This window comes from Ambystoma mexicanum, chromosome 13 (assembly GCF_040938575.1).
Source record: "Ambystoma mexicanum isolate Mex_15411 chromosome 13, UKY_AmexF1_1, whole genome shotgun sequence".
Classification (NCBI taxonomy): Eukaryota; Metazoa; Chordata; class Amphibia; order Caudata; family Ambystomatidae; genus Ambystoma; species Ambystoma mexicanum.
In genome coordinates, this window is record NC_090938.1 from 2,282,417 (window position 1) to 2,298,392 (window position 15,976).

General features: G+C 53.2%; 1 protein-coding gene across 6 annotated transcripts in view; it reads right to left on the reverse strand.

The window, feature by feature from the left end:
* The window catches only part of KCNC4 (potassium voltage-gated channel subfamily C member 4), a 430,144-nt gene that overhangs the window by 370,111 nt on the left and 44,057 nt on the right, over positions 1-15,976 (reverse strand). Inside the window, exon 1 of one of the 6 annotated variants that reach the window (XM_069632969.1) lies at positions 6,999-7,070. The exons of the other annotated variants lie outside the window; for them this stretch is intronic. The gene's annotated coding sequence lies outside the window, so the exon portion shown is untranslated. Of the gene's footprint in view, positions 1-6,998; positions 7,071-15,976 lie in introns of those variants that run through there. 6 annotated transcript variants of the gene reach the window in all.

Below are 15,976 nucleotides of genomic sequence, written 5' to 3' on the forward strand. Positions count from 1 at the left end.
ATTGGCATAGGCCGCTCCTTCTCTATCAAGTAGATTTGCCCCACACCTCAATATCCCCAGGGCATAGGCCGCTCCTTCTCTATCAAGCAGATTTTCCCCACACCTCAATATCCCATTGGCATAGGCCGCTCCTTCTCTATCAAGTAGATTTGCCCCACACCTCAATATCCAGAGGGCATAGGCCGCTCCTTCTCTATCAAGCAGACTTGCCCCATACCTCAATATCCCATTGGCCTAGGCCGCTCCTTCTCTATCAAGCAGATTTGCCCCACACATCAATATCCCCAGGGCATAGGCCGCTCCTTCTCTATCAAGCAGACTTGCCCCATACCTCAATATCCCATTGGCATAGGCCGCTCCTTCTCTATCAAGCAGATTTGCCCCACACATCAATATCCCATTGGCATAGGCTGCTCCTTCTCCATCAAGCAGATTTACCCCACAGCTCAATATCCCCAGGGCATAGACCGCTCCTTCTCTATCAAGCAGATTTACCCCACAGCTCAATATCCCCAGGGCATAGGCCGCTCCTTCTCTATCAAGAAGATTTTCCCCACACCTCAATATCCCATTGGCATAGGCTGCTCCTTCTCTATCAAGCAGATTTGCCCCACACATCAATATCCCATTGGCATAGGCCGCTCCTTCTCTATCAAGCAGATTTACCCCATACCTCAATATCCCCAGGGCATAGGCCGCTCCTTCTCTATCAAGCAGATTTACCCCACACCTCAATATCCCATTGGCATAGGCCGCTCCTTCTCTATCAAGTAGATTTGCCCCACACCTCATTATCCCCAGGGCATAGGCCGCTCCTTCTCTGTCAAGCAGATTTACCCCACACCTCAATATCCCCAGGGCATAGGCCGCTCCTTCTGTATCAAGCTGATTTACCCCACACCTCAATATCCCCAGGGCATAGGCTGCTCCTTCTCTATCAAGCAGATTTACCCCACACCTCAATATCCCCAGGGCATAGGCCGCTCCTTCTCTATCAAGCTGATTTACCCCACACCTCAATATCCCATTGGCATAGGCCGCTCCTTCTCTATCAAGTAGATTTGCCCCATACCTCAATATCCCCAGGGCATAGGCTGCTCCTTCTCCATCAAGCAGATTTACCCCACACCTCAATATCCCGAGGGCATAGGCCGCTCCTTCTCTATCAAGCAGACTTGCCCCATACCTCAATATCCCATTGGCATAGGCCGCTCCTTCTCTATCAAGCAGATTTGCCCCACACATCAATATCCCATTGGCATAGGCTGCTCCTTCTCCATCAAGCAGATTTACCCCACAGCTCAATATCCCCAGGGCATAGACCGCTCCTTCTCTATCAAGCAGATTTACCCCACAGCTCAATATCCCCAGGGCATAGGCCGCTCCTTCTCTATCAAGAAGATTTTCCCCACACCTCAATATCCCATTGGCATAGGCTGCTCCTTCTCTATCAAGCAGATTTGCCCCACACATCAATATCCCATTGGCATAGGCCGCTCCTTCTCTATCAAGCAGATTTACCCCATACCTCAATATCCCCAGGGCATAGGCCGCTCCTTCTCTATCAAGCAGATTTACCCCACACCTCAATATCCCATTGGCATAGGCCGCTCCTTCTCTATCAAGTAGATTTGCCCCACACCTCATGATCCCCAGGGCATAGGCCGCTCCTTCTCTGTCAAGCAGATTTACCCCACACCTCAATATCCCCAGGGCATAGGCCGCTCCTTCTGTATCAAGCTGATTTACCCCACACCTCAATATCCCCAGGGCATAGGCTGCTCCTTCTCTATCAAGCAGATTTACCCCACACCTCAATATCCCCAGGGCATAGGCCGCTCCTTCTCTATCAAGCTGATTTACCCCACACCTCAATATCCCATTGGCATAGGCCGCTCCTTCTCTATCAAGTAGATTTGCCCCACACCTCATTATCCCCAGGGCATAGGCCGCTCCTTCTCTATCAAGCTGATTTACCCCACACCTCAATATGCCCAGGGCATAGGCCGCTCCTTCTGTATCAAGCAGATTTACCCCACACCTCAATATCCCCAGGGCATAGGCCGCTCCTTCTCTATCAAGCAGATTTACCCCACACCTCAATATCACCAGGGCATAAGCCGCTCCTTCTCTATCAAGCAGATTTTCCCCACACCTCAATATCCCTTTGGCATAGGCCGCTTCTTCTCTATCAAGCAGATTTACCCCACACCTCAATATCCCCAGGGCATAGGCTGCTCCTTCTCTATTAAGCAGATTTACCCCATACCTCAAAATCCCCAGGGCATAGGCCGCTCCTTCTCTATCAAGTAGACTTGCCCCACACCTCAATATCCCATTGGCATAGGCCGCTCCTTCTCTATCAAGTAGATTTGCCCCACACCTCAATATCCCCAGGGCATAGGCCGCTCCTTCTCTATCAAGCAGATTTTCCCCACACCTCAATATCCCATTGGCATAGGCCGCTCCTTCTCTATCAAGTAGATTTGCCCCACACCTCAATATCCAGAGGGCATAGGCCGCTCCTTCTCTATCAAGTAGATTTGCCCCACACCTCAATATCCAGAGGGCATAGGCCGCTCCTTCTCTATCAAGTAGATTTGCCCCACACCTCAATATCCCCAGGGCATAGGCCGCTCCTTCTCTATCAAGCAGATTTTCCCCACACCTCAATATCCCATTGGCATAGGCTGCTCCTTCTCCATCAAGCAGATTTACCCCACACCTCAATATCCCGAGGGCATAGGCCGCTCCTTCTCTATCAAGCAGACTTGCCCCATACCTCAATATCCCATTGGCATAGGCCGCTCCTTCTCTATCAAGCAGATTTGCCCCACACATCAATATCCCATTGGCATAGGCTGCTCCTTCTCCATCAAGCAGATTTACCCCACAGCTCAATATCCCCAGGGCATAGGCCGCTCCTTCTCTATCAAGTAGATTTGCCCCACACCTCAATATCCCCAGGGCATAGGCCGCTCCTTCTCTATCAAGCAGATTTTCCCCACACCTCAATATCCCATTGGCATAGGCCGCTCCTTCTCTATCAAGTAGATTTGCCCCACACCTCAACATCCAGAGGGCATAGGCCGCTCCTTCTCTATCAAGCAGACTTGCCCCATACCTCAATATCCCATTGGCCTAGGCCGCTCCTTCTCTATCAAGCAGATTTGCCCCACACATCAATATCCCATTGGCATAGGCCGCTCCTTCTCTATCAAGCAGATTTGCCCCATACCTCAATATCCCCAGGGCATAGGCCGCTCCTTCTCTATCAAGCAGACTTGCCCCATACCTCAATATCCCATTGGCATAGGCCGCTCCATCTCTATCAAGCAGATTTGCCCCACACATCAATATCCCATTGGCATAGGCTGCTCCTTCTCCATCAAGCAGATTTACCCCACAGCTCAATATCCCCAGGGCATAGACCGCTCCTTCTCTATCAAGCAGATTTACCCCACAGTTCAATATCCCCAGGGCATAGGCCGCTCCTTCTCTATCAAGAAGATTTTCCCCACACCTCAATATCCCATTGGCATAGGCTGCTCCTTCTCTATCAAGCAGATTTGCCCCACACATCAATATCCCATTGGCATAGGCCGCTCCTTCTCTATCAAGCAGATTTACCCCATACCTCAATATCCCCAGGGCATAGGCCGCTCCTTCTCTATCAAGCAGATTTACCCCACACCTCAATATCCCATTGGCATAGGCCGCTCCTTCTCTATCAAGTAGATTTGCCCCACACCTCATTATCCCCAGGGCATAGGCCGCTCCTTCTCTGTCAAGCAGATTTACCCCACACCTCAATATCCCCAGGGCATAGGCCGCTCCTTCTGTATCAAGCTGATTTACCCCACACCTCAATATCCCCAGGGCATAGGCTGCTCCTTCTCTATCAAGCAGATTTACCCCACACCTCAATATCCCCAGGGCATAGGCCGCTCCTTCTCTATCAAGCTGATTTACCCCACACCTCAATATCCCATTGGCATAGGCCGCTCCTTCTCTATCAAGTAGATTTGCCCCATACCTCAATATCCCCAGGGCATAGGCTGCTCCTTCTCCATCAAGCAGATTTACCCCACACCTCAATATCCCGAGGGCATAGGCCGCTCCTTCTCTATCAAGCAGACTTGCCCCATACCTCAATATCCCATTGGCATAGGCCGCTCCTTCTCTATCAAGCAGATTTGCCCCACACATCAATATCCCATTGGCATAGGCTGCTCCTTCTCCATCAAGCAGATTTACCCCACAGCTCAATATCCCCAGGGCATAGACCGCTCCTTCTCTATCAAGCAGATTTACCCCACAGCTCAATATCCCCAGGGCATAGGCCGCTCCTTCTCTATCAAGAAGATTTTCCCCACACCTCAATATCCCATTGGCATAGGCTGCTCCTTCTCTATCAAGCAGATTTGCCCCACACATCAATATCCCATTGGCATAGGCCGCTCCTTCTCTATCAAGCAGATTTACCCCATACCTCAATATCCCCAGGGCATAGGCCGCTCCTTCTCTATCAAGCAGATTTACCCCACACCTCAATATCCCATTGGCATAGGCCGCTCCTTCTCTATCAAGTAGATTTGCCCCACACCTCATGATCCCCAGGGCATAGGCCGCTCCTTCTCTGTCAAGCAGATTTACCCCACACCTCAATATCCCCAGGGCATAGGCCGCTCCTTCTGTATCAAGCTGATTTACCCCACACCTCAATATCCCCAGGGCATAGGCTGCTCCTTCTCTATCAAGCAGATTTACCCCACACCTCAATATCCCCAGGGCATAGGCCGCTCCTTCTCTATCAAGCTGATTTACCCCACACCTCAATATCCCATTGGCATAGGCCGCTCCTTCTCTATCAAGTAGATTTGCCCCACACCTCATTATCCCCAGGGCATAGGCCGCTCCTTCTCTATCAAGCTGATTTACCCCACACCTCAATATGCCCAGGGCATAGGCCGCTCCTTCTGTATCAAGCAGATTTACCCCACACCTCAATATCCCCAGGGCATAGGCCGCTCCTTCTCTATCAAGCAGATTTACCCCACACCTCAATATCACCAGGGCATAAGCCGCTCCTTCTCTATCAAGCAGATTTTCCCCACACCTCAATATCCCTTTGGCATAGGCCGCTTCTTCTCTATCAAGCAGATTTACCCCACACCTCAATATCCCCAGGGCATAGGCTGCTCCTTCTCTATTAAGCAGATTTACCCCATACCTCAAAATCCCCAGGGCATAGGCCGCTCCTTCTCTATCAAGTAGACTTGCCCCACACCTCAATATCCCATTGGCATAGGCCGCTCCTTCTCTATCAAGTAGATTTGCCCCACACCTCAATATCCCCAGGGCATAGGCCGCTCCTTCTCTATCAAGCAGATTTTCCCCACATCTCAATATCCCATTGGCATAGGCCGCTCCTTCTCTATCAAGTAGATTTGCCCCACACCTCAATATCCAGAGGGCATAGGCCGCTCCTTCTCTATCAAGTAGATTTGCCCCACACCTCAATATCCAGAGGGCATAGGCCGCTCCTTCTCTATCAAGTAGATTTGCCCCACACCTCAATATCCCCAGGGCATAGGCCGCTCCTTCTCTATCAAGCAGATTTTCCCCACACCTCAATATCCCATTGGCATAGGCTGCTCCTTCTCCATCAAGCAGATTTACCCCACACCTCAATATCCCGAGGGCATAGGCCGCTCCTTCTCTATCAAGCAGACTTGCCCCATACCTCAATATCCCATTGGCATAGGCCGCTCCTTCTCTATCAAGCAGATTTGCCCCACACATCAATATCCCATTGGCATAGGCTGCTCCTTCTCCATCAAGCAGATTTACCCCACAGCTCAATATCCCCAGGGCATAGGCCGCTCCTTCTCTATCAAGAAGATTTTCCCCACACCTCAATATCCCATTGGCATAGGCTGCTCCTTCTCTATCAAGCAGATTTGCCCCACACATCAATATCCCATTGGCATAGGCCGCTCCTTCTCTATCAAGCAGATTTACCCCATACCTCAATATCCCCAGGGCATAGGCCGCTCCTTCTCTATCAAGCAGATTTACCCCACACCTCAATATCCCATTGGCATAGGCCGCTCCTTCTCTGTCAAGCAGATTTACCCCACGCCTCAATATCCCCAGGGCATAGGCCGCTCCTTCTCTATCAAGCAGATTTACCCCACACCTCAATATCCCTAGGGCATAGGCTGCTCCTTCTCTATCAAGCAGATTTGCCCCACACCTCATTATCCCCAGGGCATAGGCCGCTCCTTCTCTGTCAAGCAGATTTACCCCACACCTCAATATCCCCAGGGCATAGGCCGCTCCTTCTCTATCAAGCAGATTTACCCCACACCTCAATATCCCAAGGGCATAGGCCGCTCCTTCTCTATCAAGCAGATTTTCCCCACACCTCAATATCCCATTGGCATAGGCCGCTCCTTCTCTATCAAGCAGATTTACCCCACACCTCAATATCCCCAGGGCATAGGCCGCTCCTTCTCTATCAAGCAGATTTGCCCGACACCTCAATATCCCATTGGCATAGGCCCCTCCTTCTCTATCAAGTAGATTTGCCCCACACCTCAATATCCCATTGGCATAGGCCGCTCCTTCTCTATCAAGCAGATTTGCCCCATACCTCAATATCCCATTGGCATAGGCCGCTCCTTCTCTATCAAGTAGATTTGCCCAACACCTCAATATGCCCAGGGCATAGGCCACTCCTTCTCTATCAAGCAGACTTGCCCCATACCTCAATATCCCATTGGCATGGGCCGTTCCTTCTCTATTAAGCAGATTTACCCCATACCTCAGTATCACCATGGAATAGGTCGCTCCCTCTATTAAGCAGATTTACCCCATACCTCAATATCCCCAGGGCATAGGCTGCTCCTTCTCTATCAAGCAGACTTGCCCCACACCTCAATATCCCATTGGCATTGGCCGCTCCTTCTCTGTCAAGCAGATTTACCCCATACCTCAATATCCGCAGGGCATAGGCTGCTCCTTCTCCATCAAGCAGATATTCCCCACACCTCAATATCCCATTGGCATAGGCCGCTCCTTCTCTATCAAGTAGATTTTCCCCACACCTCAATATCCCCAGGGCATAGTCCGCTCCTTCTCTATCAAGCAGACTTGCCCCATACCTTAATATCCCCAGGGCATAGGCCGCTCCTTCTCTGTCAAGCAGATTTTCCCCACACCTCAATATCCCCAGGGCATAGGCCGCTCCTTCTCTATCAAGCAGATTTGCCCCACACCTCAATATCCCATTGGCATAGGACGCTCCTTCTCTGTCAAGCAGATTTGCCCCACACCTCAATATCCCATTGGCATAGGCCGCTCCTTCTCTACTCCCTGGAAGTCCCACTGTATCTCTTCCCATCAGGGCCAATCAAACAGATGCCCCCCCGTGTGTTTAAGAGTGGGCTGAGAAGAATAAGTGCCACTCCTTATCTCCTACCAACTGAGGCAATGGGAGTGGTGCCGCTCCCTGTCTGTTCTCCAAGGGCTAGGGGGAGAGTTGCTTCTCCCTATCTGTTCTCCGGGATACAGGTGTGAGAGGTGCCCCATCTCATCTCCTTTCCAGGGGCCAGGTGGGAGAAGTGTCACTCCCTATCTGTTCTACTGGAGGCAGTTGGTAGAGGTGCCACTCCCTATCTGTTCTCCATGGGCCAGGTGGGGGAGTTGCTTCTCCCTATCTGTTCTCCAGGGGCCAGGTGGGAGAGTTGCTTCTCCCTATCTGTTCTCCAGGGGCCAGGTGGGAGAAGTGTCACTCCCTATCTGTTCTACTGGAGGCAGGTGATAGAGGTGCCACTCCCTATCTGTTCTCCAGGGGCCAGGTGGGGGAGTTGCTTCTCCCTATCTGTTCTCCAGGGGCAAGGTGGGAGAGTTGCTTCTCCCTATCTATTCTCCAGGAGCCCTGTGGCAGAGGTGCCACTCCCTGTCTGTTCTCCAGGGGCCAGGTGTGAGAACTGCCACTCGCTATCTGTTCTCAAGGAGCCAGGTGGCAGAGGTGCCACTCCCTATCTGTTCTCCAGGGGCCATGTGTGAGAGTTGCTTCTCCATATCTGGTCTCCAGGAGCCCGGTGTGAGAACTCCCACTCTCTAGCTATTCTCCAGGATCCACGTGGCAGAGGTGCCACTCCCTACCTCTTCTCCAGGGCACAGGTGGGAGAGGTGCTGTTCCCTGTCAGTTCTCCAGGACCCAGATGGGAGTGGTGCTGCTCTCTATCTGTTCTGCAGGAGCCAGGTGGCAGAAGTGCCACTCCCTATCTGTTCTCAGGGGTCTTGGGGGAGATGTGCCACTCCGTATCTGTTCTCTGGGATCCAGGTGGGAGAGGTGCTGCTCCCTGTCTGTTCTCCAGGACTCAAGAGGAAGAGGTGCCACTCCCTAGCTGTTCTCCAGCGGCCGGGTGGGAGAGGTGCTACTCCCTGTCTGTTCTCCAGGGGGAGAAGGGGGGAGGTGCCACTCCCTATCTGTTCTCCAGGGGCCATGGGGAGAGGTGCCACTTCCTATCTGTTCTCCAGGGGCCAGGTGGAAGAGGTGCCACTCCCTATCTGTTCTCCAGGGGTCATGGTGGGAGAGGTGCTGCTCCCTGTCTGTTCTTCCAGGGGCCAGGTGGGAGACATGCTGCTCCTTGAGAGGCCAGGTGGGAGACCTGCTGCTCCCTGTCTGTTCTCCAGGGGCCAGGCGAGAGAGGTGCTGCACCCTGCCTGTTCTCCAAGGGCCAGGTGGGAGAGGTGCCACTCCCTATCTGTTCTCCAGGGGCCAGATGAAGAGGTGGTGCTCCCTGTCTGTTCTCCAGGGGCCAGGTGTCAGATGTGCCACTCCCTATCTGTTCTCCAGGGGCCAGGTGTCAGAGGTGCCACTCAGTATCTATTCTCCAGAGTCCAGGTGGGAGAGGAGCTACTCAGTGTCTGTACTCAAGGGGCCAAGTGATTTGAAATGGCATTTATAACGCGCCTATACACTAGTGTTTCAAGGCGCGATGAGGCAAGGAAGGGGGTACAGAGGGAGGACAAAGACAGCGATCTTACTAGGCCAAGTGACATTGAGATCACGCAAGTGCAAGAGGAGGGATGGAGTGCCAGGGGAAAGGGGAGGGGGCAGTGCTGTACATGGGATCAAAAACAATAACAAGAAGTGTGTCCAGCAGGTGGCAGATGCAAGGCTAAGTGCAGACAGCAGGTGTTCAAAGTGCAGGTAGGGAGACTATAGGGTTACAGAAACAGATCCAAGGGCAAGGGTTGCCAGGAGGCAGTGCATGTGTGCAACTGGGCGGGCGGGGACCTGTGCCCAAAATTGGAGGGTAGCCAGGTGACCAGTGCAGTATCAGACAGGAAATCAGCAGGGAAGAGGAACAGAGAAGGCAGAAGCAAAGAGGAAGGTCTTGAGGTGCTTCCGGAACCGGAGATGGTTCTGCTCAAGTTTCAGAGAGGCAGGGAGGATATTCCAGTGGGAGGCCCCAGCCAAAGAAAGAGATCTACCACCAACTAGTTACTTGGAGAAGCGGCTGACCCTGAGGAAGTTGGAGGCAGATGAGCGAAGAGCTCGAGAATGAAAAGAGAGTTGAAGGCATTGAGGCCCCAGGCCCTAGAAGTCCTTGTGGACAATGCAGAGTGGTTTGAACTTAATCCTCGCAGCCACTGGGAGCCAGTGCAGAGATTTCAGTCCTGGAGAGATACGGTCCCTGGGCTTGAGGCCAAGGACAAGTCTTGCAGTCATGCTCTGAATGAGTTGCAGAGGGCGGAGAGTAAAGCAGGCAGATTTAGAAATTTGGCGCAAAGAGGTGTAGGCACAAACAAACTACTGCAGATTTAGAAAGAGGCTGTTGCAGTAGTCCAACCTAGAGAGAACCAGAGCTCTGGAGACAGTGAGCTTCTGGGGGAAGGAGAGGAAACGAAGAATACCTCTGAGGAGGTGCAGTTGGTAGTTTGACTTCTTAGAGATGTCAGAGATGTGAGGAGAAAAGGAGAGTGTGGAGTCGAAGATGACCCCGGGGTTCTTAGCCTCACAGGTGAGAGCAGGAAGAGGGCCAAGGGAGGTGGGAGAGGTGCTCCCTGCCTCTTCTCCAAGGGCCAGGTTGGAGAGGTGACACTCCCTATCTGTTCTCCAGGAGCCAGGTGCGCGATGTGCCACTACCTATCTGAACTGTGGGATCAAGGTAGGGGAGGTGCTGCTTCCTGTCTGTTCTCCAGGGGCCAGGTGGGGGAGGTGCTGCTCCCTGTCTGGGCTCAGGAGTTCAGTGGAAGAGGTGCTTCTCCATGTCTGGGCTCAGGAGTCAGTGGAAGAGGTGCTTCTCCATGTCACGGCTCGGGAGTTCAGTGGAAGAGGTGCTGCTCCATGTCTGGGCTCTGGAGTTCAGTGGAAGAGGTGCTGCTCCATGTCTGGGCTCAGGAGTTCAGAGGAACAGGTGCTTCTCTATGTCTGGGCTCAGGAGATAGTGGAAGAGGTGCTTCCCCATGTCTGGGCCCAGGAGTTCAGTGGAAGAGGTGCTTCTCCGTGCCTGGGCTCAGGAGTTCAGTGGAAGAGGTGCTGCCCCATGTCTGGGCTCAGGAGTTCAGTGGGAGATGAACTGCTCCAATTCTGGGCTCACGAGTTCAATGGAAGAGGTGTTGCTTCCTGTCTGGACTCATTTGTTCAGTGGAAGAGGTGCTGCTCCATGTCTGGGCTCAGGTTGTCAGTGGAACAGGTGCTGTTCCATGTCTGGGCTCAGGTGTTCAGCGGAACAGATGCTTCTCCATGTCTGAGCTCAGGTGTTCAGTGGAACAGGTGCTGCTCCATGTCTGTTCTCCAGCGGCCAGGTGGGGGAGGTGCTGCTCCCTGTGTGTTGTCCAGGGGCTAGGTGGGGGAGGTGCTGCTCCATGTCTGGGCTCGGGAGTTTAATGGAAGAGGTGCTGCTCCATGCCAGGGCTCAGGAGTCAATGGTAGAGGTGCTGCTCCATGTCTGGGCTCAGGAGTCAATGGTAGAGGTGCTGCTCCATGTCTGGGCTCAGGAGTCAGTGGTAGAGGTGCTGCTTCATGTCTGGGCCCAGGAGTCAGTGGTAGAGGTGCTGCTTCATGTCTGAGCCCAGGAGTCAGTGGTAGAGGTGCTTCTCCATATCTGAGCTTAGGTGTTCAGTGGAACAGGTGCATCTCCATGTCTGGGCTCAGGAGTCAGTGGTAGAGGTGCTGCTGCATGTCTGGGCTCAGGAGTCAGTGGTAGAGGTGCATCTCCATGTCTGAGCTCAGGAGTAAGTGGTAGAGGTGCTGCTCCATGTCTGGGCTCAGGGGTCAGTGGTAGAGGTGCATCTCCATGTCTGAGCTCAGGAGTAAGTGGTAGAGGTGCTGCTCCATGTCTGGGCTCAGGGGTCAGTGGTAGAGGTGCATCTCCATGTCTGAGCTCAGGAGTAAGTGGTAGAGGTGCTGCTCCATGTCTGGGCTCAGGGGTCAGTGGTAGAGGTGCTGCTCCATGTCTGGGCTCAGGAGTCAGTAGTAGAGGTGCTGCTCCATGTCTGGGCTCAGGAGTCAGTGGTAGAGGTGCTGCTCCATGTCTGAGCTCAGGAGTAAGTGGTAGAGGTGCATCTCCATGCCTGAGCTCAGGAGTCAGTGGTAGAGGTGCTGCTCCATGCCTGGGCTCAGGAGTCAGTGGTAGAGATGCTGCTCCATGTCTGGGCTCAGGGGTCAGTGGTAGAGGTGCTGCTCCATGTCTGGGCTCAGGAGTCAGTGGTAGAGGTGCTGCTCCATGTCTGAGCTCAGGAGTAAGTGGTAGAGGTGCATCTCCATTCCTGGGCTCAGGAGTCAGTGGTAGAGGTGCTGCTCCATGTCTGGGCTCAGGAGTCAGTGGTAGAGGTGCTGCTGCATGTCTGTGCTCAGGAGTAAGTGGTAGAGGTGCATCTTCATGCCTGGGCTCAGGAGTCAGTGGTAGAGGTGCTGTTCCATGCCTGGGCTCAAGAGTCAGTGGTAGAGGTGCTGCTCCATGTCTGGGCTCAGGAGTCAGTGGTAGAGGTGCTGCTCCATGTCTGGGCTCAGGAGTCAGTGGTAGAGGTGCATCTCCATGTCTGAGCTCAGGAGTAAGTGGTAGAGGTGCTGCTCCATGCCTGGGCTCAGGAGTCAGTGGTAGAGGTGCTGCTCCATGTCTGGGCTCAGGAGTCAGTGGTAGAGGTGCTGCTCCATGTCTGGGCTCAGGAGTCAGTGGTAGAGGTTCTGCTCCATGTCTGGACTCAGGAGTCAGTGGTAGAGGTGTTTCTCCATGTCTGGGCTCAGGAGTCAGTGGTAGAGGTGCATCTCCATGTCTGAGCTCAGGAGTAAGTGGTAGAGGTGCTGCTCCATGTCTGGGCTCAGGAGTCAGTGGTAGAGGTGCTGCTTCATGTCTGGGCTCAGGAGTCAGTGGTAGAGGTGCTGCTCCGTGTCTGGGCTCAGGAGTCAGTGGTAGAGGTGCTGCTCCATGTCTGGGCGCAGGGTCACAGAGCAAGGCGTGCTGCTCCCAGGCAGTGTGAAGGGGCTTATCGAAAGAGGTGATACACCCTGATTTGGCTCACAAGGTTATTAGCAGAGGTTCTGTTCCCTGCCTGGGCTCAGAAGCTAAGTTGAAGAGGTAATGTGCCCTTGCTGGGCTCAGGAGCTCATTGGCAGACGTGTTGCTATCAGGCTAGCCTAAGGAACTCATTGGAAGGGGTGCTGCTCTCTGTCTGGGCGTAATAGCCTAGAAGCAGAGTTTTGACTCCATCTGTCCTAAGAAGTGCGGCTACTTGTCTGTTCTAAGAGGTGCTACTCATTTGCACAGCTTGCGAGGTCAGTTGAAGAGGTGCTGCACAATGCCTGGACTTAGTCGGTCAGTGTAACATTAGTTATTCCCTGTCTGGGCTCAAGGGCTCATTGAAAGAGGTGTTGCTGCCGCAGGCCTGCACGCAATGGCTCAGAGGTGGAGGTGCTGTCAATCCCTGCCTGGGCTCAGTGAGAAAGATGCTACTCCAGTGTTGGATTCAGTAGAGTAGGTGCTGCTTCCTGTCTGGTCTAAGTGCCTCAGCAGTAGAGGTGCTGCTCGCTGTGCTCAATGGCTCAGTGACAGAGCCTTAGGTCCCTGTCACAGGGACTCAGTAGTAGAGGTGCTGCTCTCTGTGCTCAATGGCTCAGTGACAGAGCCTTAGGTCCCTGTCAGAGTGACTCAGCAGTAGAGGTGCTGCCTTCTGTCTGGGCTCAGCATTAGAGGTGCTATTTCCTGTCGGCACTCAAATGCTCAGTGATAGATGTGCTTCACCCTGCCTGGGCTCAGCGATTCAGTGGAAGGGGTGCCTGTCTGGGCTCAGTGATTCAGTGGAAGGGGTGCTGCTTCCTGTCTGGGCTCAGTGAATCAGTGAAAGGGATGCCTGTCTGGGCTCAGTGATTCAGTGGAAGGGGTGCCTGTGTGGGCTCAGTGATTCAGTGGAAGGGGTGCTGCTTCCTGTCTGGGCTCAGTGAATCAGTGAAAGGGAAGCCTGTCTGGGCTCAGTGATTCAGTGGAAGGGGTGCCTGTGTGGGCTCAGTGATTCAGTGGAAGGGACGCTGCTCCCTATCTGGGATCAGTGATTCAGTGGAAGGGGTGCTGCTCCCTGTGTGGGCTCAGTGATTCAGTGGAAGGGGTGCTGCTCCCTGTGTGGGCTGAGTGATTCAGTAGAAGGGGTGCTGCTTACTAAGTGGGCTCAGTGATTCAGTGAAAGGGGTGCTGCACCCTCTGTGGGCTCAGTGATTGAGTGAAAGGGCATAGCTCTCAACCATTTGGGTCGCGAAGGCGGGTGAAAACACCCGATTTTAGTTTTGGCGGGTAAGACGCCCATTGAAATGAATGGGCGTGCTGGAGGATTGGCGGCTGAGTCAGCTGTTTACAAGGCGGGTGACACCCGCCAAAAGCGTGAGAGTTGAGAGCTATGGAAAGGGGTGCCTGTGTGGGCTCAGTGATTCAGTGAAAGGGGTGCTGCACCCTGTCTGGGCCCAGTGATTCAGTGAAAGGGGTGCCTGTGTGGGCTCAGTGATTCAGTGAAAGGGGTGCTGCACCCTGTCTGCGCTCAGTGATTCAGTGGAAGGAGCGCTGCTCCCTATGTGGGCTCAGTGATTCAGTGAAAGGGGTGCTGCACCCTATCTGGGCTCAGTGATTCAGTGAAAGGGGTGCTGCGCCCTGTCTGGGCCCAGTGTTTCAGTGAAAGGGGTGCCTGTGTTGGCTCAGTGATTCAGTGAAATGAGTGCTGCACCCTGTGTGGGCTCAGTGATTCAGTGAAAGGGGTGCTGCACCATATCGGCCCAGTGATTCAGTGAAAGAGGTGCCTGTGTGGGCTCAGTGATTCAGTGAAAGGGGTGCTGCACCCTTTCTGTGCTCAGTGATTCAGTGACAGGGGTGCTGCACCCTGTCTGGGCTCAGTGATTCAGTGAAAGGGTGCCTGGGTGGGCTCAGTGATTCAGTGAAAGGGGTGCTGCATCCTGTCTGGGCCCAGTGATTCAGTGAAAGGGGTGCCTGTGTGGGGTCAGTGATTCAGTGAAAGGGGTGCTGGTCCCTGTCTTTTTTCAATGGCTGAGCAGCAAAGGTGTTGTCCCTGTCTTTGCTCAGTGGCTCAGAGATGGAGGTGTCACTCTCTGTTTGCTCAGTGATAGAGGTGTCGCTCTCTGTCTTTGCTCAGTGGCTCAGTGATAGAGATGTCGCTCCCTGTCCGTGCTCAGTGGCTCAGTGATAGAGGTATGGCTCCCTGTCTTTGCTCAGTGGCTCAGAGATAAAGGTGTTGATCTCTGTGTTTGCTCAGTGATAGAGGTATGGCTCCTTGTCTTTGTTCAGTGGCTCAGAGATGGAGGTGTCACTCTCTGCCTGTGCTCAGTGGCTCAGTAATAGAGGTGCTGCTCCCTGTCTTTACTCAGTGGCTCAGAGATGGAGGTGTCACTCTCTGTCTTTGCTCGGTGGCTCAGTGATAGAAATGTCGCTCCCTGTCTGTGCTCAGTGGCTCAGAAATGGAGGTATGGCTCCTTGTCTTTGTTCAGTGGCTCAGAGATAAAGGTATTGCTCTCTGTGTTTGCTCAGTGATAGAGGTATGGCTCCCTGTCTTTGCTCAGTGGCTCAGAAATGGAGGTATGGCTCCTTGTCTTTGTTCAGTGGCTCAGAGATAAAGGTATTGCTCTCTGTGTTTGCTCAGTGATAGAGGTATGGCTCCCTGTCTTTGCTCAGTGGCTCAGAAATGGAGGTGTCACTCTCTGTCTTTGCTCAGTCTCTCAGTGATAGAGGTTTCGCTCCCTGCCTTTGCTCAGTGGCTCCGTGATAGAGGTATGGCTCCCTGTCTTTGCTCAGTATCTCAGAGGTACAGATGGTGCTCCCTGTCTGTGCTCAGTGGCTCAGTAATAGAGGTATGGCTCCCTGTCTTTGCTCAGTGGCTCAGAGATGGAGGTATAGCTCCCTGTCTTTGCTCAGTGGCTCAGAGATAGAGGTGTCGCTCTCTGTCTGTGCTCAGTGGCTCAGTGATAGAGGTGTCGCTCTCTGTCTTTGCTCAGTGGCTCAGAGATAGAGGTATGGCTCCCTGTCTTTGCTCAGTGGCTCAGTGATAGAGGTGTCGCTCTCTGCCTGTCCTCAGTGGCTCAGTGATAGAGATGTCGCTCTGTCTGTGATCAGTGGCTCAGAGATGGAGGTGTCGCTCTCTGTCTGTGGTCAGTGGCTCAGAGATAGAGGTGTCTCTCTCTGTCTGTGCTCAGTGGATCAGTGATAGAGGTGTTGCTCTCTGTCTGTGCTCAGTGGCTCCGTGATAGAGGTATGGCTCCTTGTCGTTGCTCAGTGGCTCAGTGATAGAGGTGTTGCTCTGTCTGTGATCAGTGGCTCAGAGATGGAGGTGTCGCTCTCTGTGTTTGCTCAGTGAAAGAGGTATGGCTCCCTGTCTTTGCTCAGTGGCTCAGAGATGGAGGTGTCGCTCTCTGTCTTTGCTCAGTGGCTCAGTGATAGAGGTGTCGCTCCCTGTCTTTGCT